Raw genomic sequence first — 10421 nt, 5'->3', positions numbered from 1 at the left:
GTCCTGTTATTACTTCACCCTGAAGGTGATTCTATATTGGGGAGAATCCAACAAAATTTGCACGATCTGCACTTTTTTGGCCTTCTGATAACTTGGATTAATACACTTTGAGTTTTGCCCGAGGCTACAAACTTGTAAACCTCAAAGTTTGTCGGATTAGCAAAATTATTTCACATCTGTGCTGCGAAGAGTTGTATGTGTTACGAGCAGCTTTCCAGTGATGTGTTTTTTTCCACTTTTTATCATGATTTAATATGCCTTGGCATCAGAGTTATATGTCACTAGATCTGCAGTATTTTCCTTTTTTTCTTTTCTTTACAAATAAATGTAAATTGAGAAATGCTATTTTATTGCATAGAACTCTGTAAATACCTGAATATGTTTATTGTGCCTTTTTGGAATAGTTACATTTTTAAATGTTTTGTCAACAAATAAACCTATTTTACTTGTAATTTGCTATTTGTATTTACTATAAAATTCTACAAATTATTTATGTTGTATTATTAGAATTTATGCCTACTCTACTATTAGAATGTAAGCACATATTTCACCAGGAATAACCATGGAAACTGATAAAAGTGAGGATTAAGCATATTAAACAGTTTGTGTACAGGTGCTTAAGGACCCAGGATGCAAAGTTGTTCCCTTCCTTTATTAAGATATTTGGACTTTGACGCACACTATGGAGGCCATTACAGAGTGTTACAGAAACTAGTCAAATTTCCTGACGAAGAAGGCAACGGGGTAGTTGAACCAGCTTTGGGCCTAATCATACATACGACTCTTATTCTAGACCAGGTCCTGTGGACACTGTATCCTGGTCAATCAATATGCCCTTCACAATTGCTTTTTAGATTTCCCTGACCGCCGACATCCCTCTGAGTTCCTAAAAAAAAAAAGTGAGAGGATGAAACTCTATAAGCAGGTGTGTGTATTTGGACTGACATAAATGAAGCTTATTGTCCGTACTGCCTTTGTTATGGCGTGAGTAGATTTTGGAGGGCTCATAGGAGAACTAGTCCTGATACCTCACCAGGCCCAGAACTTATTGTGATGGTGATCTGTAGTAAGAGGGCAGATTTTTCTTCATAGGATTACATAGTAAATAAACCCCAATATGTATGCGCCACAAACAGAATTGATTTATTTCATAAGGTACCGTGGCCACACTTTCATCGGGTTTCCCAACGTTTTCTGGATTTGCGCGGCTGGGACAGGTATTTAACTGGGGATTGTGGCGCACGCGATCAGGTTGTGTGCCGGGATTTGCTGAAATTTCATAGTACAATTTCTTACGAGATACCAAAATTGAAACTGTGATATCACGAAGAGGTTACGATGGGTGATCTTTTATTTTGTAAAGTGTAACTCTAAAGTTATCTTGCTAACAGCTATTAGGCATTGTTGGTATTGTCGTCAGTGACTCTCTAGCTATGCTATGTCATTCTGCTATTTTTCTCCTTGCCTGTGATCCAGCTTGATGTATTTATCAGCACTACTTGTACACCCATTTCCAACTTCTCCTTGTTGTAACCTCAACTAATGGCGCTGAGGGCAGAGCAGCTTCCCTCACTTTCCATAATGCTGAGCTATCCTCTCATGCACAAATATCCCAGCCAATGTGGACAAAGAATACAGATTTGACTTCTGTGCACACTGCCTGCTTTGATGGTACAGCCAGGCTTTTCAATAGATGCCTTTACTTCCCCTCTTTCCAGGACAGTGGGGAAGGCAGAGTACAGAAAATAAGAAAATGGCTGCATACATCCAGGAGGAGGACAGGAGAGTCACTGCACAATGAATAGCTTTCATGCTCTGTATCATTCTGCCATGCTCACTGTCCCCCTTCACCGCTCCGACTTGTCAGAGGTGTGCAGAGCAGGTTTATGGATGATACTTGTGGATCCGTATAGTAGATTTCTAATTAAATAGTGTCGGGGAACATGAGACCTAGTATAGAGAGCAGACATGTACACCAGCTCCTGCCTTCCTTTTCTTAGTGCATCCCAAGCTTCACACTGGAGACTGTCCTGCTGCCTCCTGTATGGATGAATCTTGGCAGAACTGAAGGGAGATGGACTGAGGCAGGCAGAAAGGATTAGCAGGCCAATGACCTGAAATTTAATGTAAATTGGAAAAATGTTTGTTTTTATCTATTACAGCTATAGAAAAAAACTTTATAAACTTTAGAGTTACTCTTTAAACTAAGTGAAGGAATCCAGAATGAAATGGTGAAAATGCTTACAGAACACGCTTCCTTTTCAAATATATCTTTATTAGAGATGAGCGAGCATACTCGTCCGAGCTTGATGCTCGTTCGAGTATTAGCATACTCTGAACGGCTCGTTGCTTGGACGAGTATTTCCCCTGCTCGAGATCAAGCATTTAATTAAGAAAAGACAGTGAAGAATACAATGAAAACAGTGAACACAGGATCATTTAAGTGAAGAACACGGTTAAGAACACGTTGCAGATGTTCCGTACATCTGCTAACTTATCAGAAGATGCGCGTGCCAAACAGTGTTCTTCACAATAGCATGTGAAGAACAATATTTGTGAAGAACACATTGCAAATGTTTCCATACACCTGTGAAGAACACCGTTCGGCACGCGTGTCTTCGGATAAGTTAGAAGATGTAAGCGAACATCTGCAATGTGTTCTTCTTTCAATGTGTTCTTTCAGTGAAAAATGCTCGAGTCTCCCATTGACTTCAATGGGGTATGTCAGTGATGGCGAACCTTTTAGAAACCGAGTGCCCAAACTACAACAAAGACCCGCTTATTTATCGCAAAGTGCCAACATAGAAATGTAATTTGTGATTTATACTCCCTGCTCAGTCACAGTTTTCATTGACACAAGCACCCTGAGGACACCAATAAAGCAGAAAATAGTCCCAGGTAGAGCTGTCACTTTAAAATAGCTCTGTGCACAGCAAGTCCTGGGCTGTCTGGGACTGTAGGAAGATACCTGGAGTCATCTCTGGTGATGGCCTGAGTGCCCACAGAAAGGGTTCCGAGTGCCACCTCTGGCACCAGTGCCATAGGTTCGCCATCACTGGGGTATGTTATTCGAGACAAGCACTCGAGCATTGGGAAAAGTTCATCTCGAATAACGAGCACTCGAGCATTTTAGTGCTAGCTCATCTGTAATATTTATGCATTATGTCAAATGATTGTTCCCACAGATGAGGTTTTCTTAGGAAGGGTTTTATTCCGATTTATACATGACCTCCCAAGGCCAGTTGCATGAGCTGATTGTTGCATCGTATGATTTTGGTCAATGCTCAGACTTCAGCCCTAGTGCTATTAAACCATCCACGTTTTCCCTCCTTTCAGTTTTTTTACCTTGAAACTTGTGCAGGAAATACTCATCACATGAAGGATACGTCCTGGTTGTGTCACTATTTTTTCTTTCACCCGTTGACTTCAATTGGCATTTTTCTGTCAGGAATCGGAACAGAATAGGACATGCTGTGTTTTTTTAGCTGCTTTGCAGAAAGTCAGTGAAAAAAACTTGAATAGACAATGGCCCACATTTATTAAAGTGTTTAAACATGTTTGCTGTCTGACTTGGCACTAGAAGAAAGATGCAAACTGCTTGCACATGTATTTATAAAGTGTCTGCGTCAGGTTTGTGTCGTCGCTGCACTGATTCCAGCAAGACAGAAAAATGTGCATGTAAAGTGTAAGTGCTTATTCGGACCGTGCACCACAATTCTACAGCATGAATAAAGTGCACAAAAAAAGGGTGCACTCTGTTGGAGCAGTGCAGGAGGCACAATTCATGAATCAGGCGCACGCTGTGCAGTTTGCTCTTTTTTTGATAAATGTGGGCCAATGTGTCGGAGTCCAGATGGAGCGCAATCCAATGACTTATCTGACTGCAGGAGCAAGAGAAAAAAAAAGCTTGTGGGCAAAGGAGCTAAGTTTTAGCAGATTTGTCCCCACCCTCCACTTAGACAATTTTTGCAGTTCTACACAACGCTTGTTTTTACAATCGTATTATCTGTAAATCCGTTAAATGTGGGATTTATCTTTTCCACTGTCTTGGCCAAATTCCATGTGCAAGTCAGTATGAAAGTTTTATAAAGATTAATTCTCTTCAATTCCAGGTAAAAAGGCACATTTTGTTGTGCTAAGCTTCTGCTTAATCTCTTTCCAGTTTCTAAACTGCACACCAGTGATTCTGGTAAATTGGGAATAATCAAATCCCTTCCTGTGTAAGCACTGTTAGTAATTACCCGAACATCATGTAGCTGAGCTTTACTCTCTATTTTCTGTTTCTTTAGAATGTTTCTTCATTAATACATTTGTAGCACTTTCTTTTTCCTAAGTTATACTAAAAGTCATAAGAATTGTATTGGGTTTGGGTGGTAGATGTTTTGAGGAAGCATTCAAAGTCTAATGGCTCAGTTTTAAGGATTAATTCACATGCGGAGGGTTTTTTGGAGAAGTGTTTGTGACTGCCTCTTTTGCCCTTACAGGGCTTTCAGATATCCATGTGCTTTTCATTACAAACAAATTTCTGCAACAAATCTAGCACATCTGAATATACAATTAAGCCTGGTACTTAGACTACACCATGATGAGCTAACCAGTGGTTATATACAGTAATACATAGAGTATTGCCCTATGTCTGCAGCACATGTCAAAGCAGACCTGTTTGCCTGGATAATGGCCATAACGGCAGATTTCTTCTTTCTCTGCACCATCTCAAGGATTTAATGCAGTGTGTCGGATTTATCTTTGTAGCACAGGTGTTTGTTCAACTTGTGAGACTGTTGGCCTTGTAATTGTCCCATTCATGCACCTAAGTCCCAAAACAGAGCATGCTAGACCCAGACTTACTTTTGGTAAACTACTATTTGGGACTAAAAAGTTGCAAACCACAAAAAGTTGCAGAAGTGAGGCTAAACAGGCAACTCCACACATGTATCACAAAGGAAAAAAAACTTTATATACATTGCAATGATTAAGTAAGCCAACTTCAGGAAATTGAAATAGTGGCAGACAAAAAACTTATACATGTGCTCCATTGTGTTCTATGTCCAACTCCACTCACCACATACAGTTAGGTGCACAAATATTTGGACAGAGGCTACATTTTTCTAATTTTGGTCCTGTACATTACCACAATGAATTTTGAACAAAAAAATTAATGTATTTGTGCCAGTTTGCACTGAAAAGATGGCGCAAACTGCTCACACAAGTATCATAGTTTATACGGTTGAAAAAAGGCACTTGTCCTTCAAGTTCAACCAAGGAAGGTAAGGGATTGGATGAGGGAAGGATTTAGAGGAAACAATTCTATATAACATAACCATCAATGTTATTTAGGTGTAAAAGGGCATCTAGACCCTTCTTGAAGCTCTTTGCTGTCCCTGCTGTGACCAGCGCCTGAGGCAGGCTATTCCTCAGATTGACCGTTCTCATAGTAAAAAAAAGCCCTGTCGCCTCCGGTGATTAAACCTTGATTTCTCCAACTGAGACAGTGCCCCCTCGTCTTTTGATTTGATTTAATCTGAAACAACTTACCACCATATTTTTTGTATGGACCATTCCTATATTTATATAAATTAATCATGTCCCCTCGTAGTCGTCTCTTTTCCAGACTAAATAAATCAAGTTGTTTTAATCTTTCTTCATAACTAAGACCCTCCATACCCCTTATCATTTTTGTGGCTCTACGTTGAACCCTCTCCAGCTCCAGGGAATCCTTTTTATGGACCGGTGCCCAGAACTGGACAGCATATTACACGTGAGGCCGAACCAATGCCTTGTACAGTGGTAGTATCACATCTGTAAGTGTCTGCTGCAACATAATTATACCCATAAAAGGGTGTTCCGGTGCACCACATTTTTTACTGTGACTTGACAGAATTGTGTTGCACTTTGTATGTTAGAGGTGCACACTTCCAGTGCACTGCAGGGTGGCCAATATTAATGAACCCTGCAATGGTTTTGATGTATCTGGTGCACTCTGCACGTGCCACGAGCAAACTGCCCCACCTTTGAGACATGTGGTCCAATGTGTTTCCTCCTTTTTAATGCTCTTCCAAGTAGTTATTACAGCTTTTTTTTATAGACCTTTCTGCTTAATTGGTTCAGATCAGGTGACTGACTTAGCCATTCAAAAATATTATTTGCTTTAGTAAACTCCTTGGTTGCTTTGGCTTTATGTTTTGGGTCATTGTCCATCTGTACTATGAAAAGCCGACAAATCCGTTTGGTTGTATTTGGCTGGATATTAGCACACAGTGGGCCACATTTACTAAAAACAGTGCACTCTGTGCAGTTTGCCTGTGTAGGGTGCAAGGGGCACAAGATTCAGGAATTGTGGCACCCATTCTGCATGAATCTGGCGCTTCCAGCACTGCTCCGACAGAGTACACCAACTTTTTGGGGGTTAACCTTTATCATAGGTGGTGTGATACACTTCTGTTGGACTTTGCATGATAAATGTGTTGCACAGTCCCACTGTGCAGCGGAACACCCCGTTTAGTGCAGATATTTGTGTCACATCTGGAATAATGCAGCCGCAACACATATGTGGCGCGGACACTTCTTAAATAGATGTGCAAGCAGTTTGCACATAAAAATATCCAACAGAAAAGTGACGCAAGGGCTTTAGTAAATGTGGGCCATCAAATGTCTTTGATGACCTCAGAATTCATCCGGCTGCTTCCGTCACATCATCAATAAACAATAGTGACCTACTGGCAGCCATCCATGCCCAGGCCATCACTTACATCAGCGTTGTTTTACAGTTTGGGTGGTTTGGATCATGAGCCTTTGCCATACGTTTTTCTATCCATCATTCTGGTAAAGGTTGATCATTGTAACATCTGTGAAAGTATGTTCTTCCGGAACTGTGCTGGCTTTTTTAGATATTTTCTCCCTCTGTATTTACTTTCATTCAGTCTTCTCTTTATGGTAGATTTGGATAATGAGGAATGCTGTTGACTTGGTTGGCTGATGTAAAGGGGTTACTCTAACAATGTAAATTATTCTGCAATCATCCACCATCCAGCTCCTAATATTGTAGCAAATTCCCAGATGTTTTTTTTTTCATGTTTTCCTGTACTCAGGGTAACAAAATAACACATTCTCTAATTCAATGTTATTAAAATATAACATTTCACAGATATAAGTTCAACCGGTCTCTTTTAGTCCTGCTGTACACAATTGCAGTTGCCCCTAGACACGACCCTGTAACTTCTGACTCTAGGGTCGTGTGGCCGCCATCTTGGATTCCTGAGTGAGGCCGTGCTACTGAATTTCTGTCTTTATTGTGTAAACATCACTAGGGGATTGAGATTTGAGAATTTTGAGGGTTTTTGGGAAAACCCCTTTAAGGATGGCTTGCTTCACCTGCATAAAGAAATTTTTTGACAGCATGTTTACTTCACAGCAAAATTTTCCAAATGCAAGCAGAATACCAACTACTTGCCTTTTATCTACCCAATCTGATATTTATACCCTCTAAAAACAGGTGAAATTCCTAAACCCTTCATCAAATTTTAATGTGGATTCCCTTAGTTGAAAACTGAAAGTCTGGTCTCTATGTCCAATATATAGCCATAGCTTCAATATGTTTTAGTAAGCAGTTAAGAAATTTGTTTCAGTGTACTAATATTTATAAACCTACCTGTATGTTCTAGTGCCAGCAAGCTACCTCATTGGTATGGGCTCTGAACCCCACCAATCACATATGAATGACCTCCACTGAGTCATCTTAAAAACACAAACTTGTTGGTGTACCTATGTCCGGCATAGTGTTTGGTCACATAGGCCTGTATAAACAGACTGTTGGGGACAGGACACCAAGCATCATAGTCATATATGGTGCAACAAGTCCCTGCCTCCCCACAGAACAACAGTGCCAAACTGTAATAATGATTATAGTAGCAGCTCATCAGCTGCTCCTTGTATCATGTATATCATGATGCATGGAGTTCTGTCCATGTACGGTACTCAGTATGTGAAATCCAGCCACCACCCGGTTTGCGATTTATGGACCGAAAGATATGTTTTATAGTGAACTTGACACCAGGAATGCCATTTTTAGCTGCTAATAGGTTCCAATATCCTATGCTATGCTGATTTTAAAAAAAGCCTTTGTCAGCATTCTCAATCATTTCAGTAGTTTATAATAGTCTATTTTACATTTGACAGAAAGCCTGTAACAGGCTCCCTACCAGCAGTGTGTGGTGAGTTCCGGGGGGAAATGGGCAGGCGGTGTCACCTCATGCATTCTTCCTCTCCTCCTGCCTGCTCAATGCATATGACAAAGTGGGGAGATGTGAGGGAGAGCTGCATAAGTGTGAAGGAGAGAAGACACAGGCTGCCGGTGCCCCTCCCCGGGGACTCTCTACACTCTGCAGGCAGGGTGTCAGGTACTGTGAATAAAACTTATATAAACTAATGAAATGATTCAGAATGTGGACAAAGGCATTAATAACTCAGGCTTTTGGAAGCTGTAAACAGCTAAAAATCACCTTCCTGTTGACAGGTTCCCTTTTAAGTGTCTGCAGCAAATATGTGCTTCTCAGATGCAAGAGAAGCTAAGCTCTCATACTTTTTTCCTATAGTGCTGACATATCCTGCAAATAATGGTTGTGTGAATGCCATGCCTAATAGGGCCCTCATTCTACAGCTGCAAATATTTTACATTAAACTTACATTAAACTTTGCTTCCTCTATAAAATGCAGCCAGTAATTTTTTCTTCTATCATGTTTTAAATGACAAAAAAGGTCAAACATTAATGGCATAAACCAGAAGATCTTGTATTCTCTTTCAATAACATTACTTTAGATCTCCATCATTAAAGACTTTCCGTACTAAACCATTTGCCAGGGACAGATCGTGAATCTAGGACAAACGTACATTTTATGGAAGAGTAAAACTTCAGCCATTATCATTTGGAAACTATCGCAGAATTAAATCCCTGTATTTAGTTTATAGCCTGCAGCCATTATTCTTCTCATTGACCAAATATTTAAAGTGTCTAAAATATTTAAGCCCCAGTTTAATCCGTTTGAAATTGCATTGTATATCAAGGAACATCACTTAAAATAAAGAAGTAATAAAACTTTGATGTGAAGCATATTAAATTTCCACACTTGTACCAGTCCTTTACTTGTTTTAAAGCATTTCAGAAAAATGACTTTGTAACAGATGTTACTAGGAAAGCAATTTTAGAACTAAACTGAAGTGGGGGGTTTACTCCAATTCATAAGACCCTATAGTATAGTTAGGAATAGGTTCCTCAGAGTAAACAGAATTTAGTAAAGCAAAGAGCAGAATACTTTTACTCAAGATTCAAGTTCCAGCAAATCATAAGATTGTTAAACTTGTTAACCAGATTTTACCCCATTAAGCTACTAGCTCCTTCATGTAGGTTATGAAATGTCCTTTCTAGAATTCCGTCTTTCATGTAAAAATGCCATCAGGAAATTGCCCTTTTTCTTTCCTAACGTTTTTGTTTTATACAGGCAGTCCCCGGGTTACATACAAGATACGGTCTGTAGCTTTGTTCTTAAGTTGAATTTGTATGTAAGTCGGAACTGTATATTTTATCATTGTAATCCCAGCCAGAACTTTTTTGGTCTCTGTGACAATTGGATTTTAAAAATGTTGGGTTGTCATAAGAATCAATATTAACACTGAAGCTTCATTACAGACACCTGTGATAACTGTTATAGCTGTTTATTGTAGCCTAGGACTAAAGTACAATAAATTACCAATATCCAGAGGTCCGTTTGTAACTAGGGGTTGTATGTAAGTCGAGTGTTCTTAAGTAGGGGACCGCCTGTATATGACATGGGCAAATGGTTTAAATTTTATTGTAAATATAGTATAATGATTAAAATGTATTAACTTTTTGCTATAGCAGAACAAAGTAAAACAGCTGTTTTGCCACTTGCCACAAATTATTTTGTAGTATGACACCAAACATGTTTAGGTTTTCTTTTGTTTTACTTCTTTAACAAATAAGAACACTTTTTTATACAAACCGAACTTGCCTATGTGTTGCCATATTCTCAGAGCTATAACTATTTTTTTCCTTAAAGGGGTTAATTCCATAAAGACAAGATTCTTATGTATACTCAGGATAACAGAATAACCCTGGATACAACCAAACTTGTGTCTTGTCTGCAAACTGCAGTGTCCCCCCCCCCCCCCACCTCCCGCGGGTTACAAGACCAGCTCAGAAACAGACACTTAGTGCTGGCAAGCAGCAGTGTAAAGAGACTTACTCTACAAGCTACAGACTGCTAAGGTAACTCCACTATGCCAGAGTGGTCAGAGGTGGCCCTCACAATTATTGAATAAATACCAAAAACTAGACAAAAAGAGGGAAATCCATGTCAATAATAATCTTATAAAATAAAGTAACTTTATTGATAACAAATTGATT

Source organism: Engystomops pustulosus, chromosome 1 (genome assembly GCF_040894005.1).
Source record: "Engystomops pustulosus chromosome 1, aEngPut4.maternal, whole genome shotgun sequence".
Lineage (NCBI taxonomy): Eukaryota > Metazoa > Chordata > Amphibia > Anura > Leptodactylidae > Engystomops > Engystomops pustulosus.
This window is presented reverse-complemented; position numbering follows the sequence as displayed.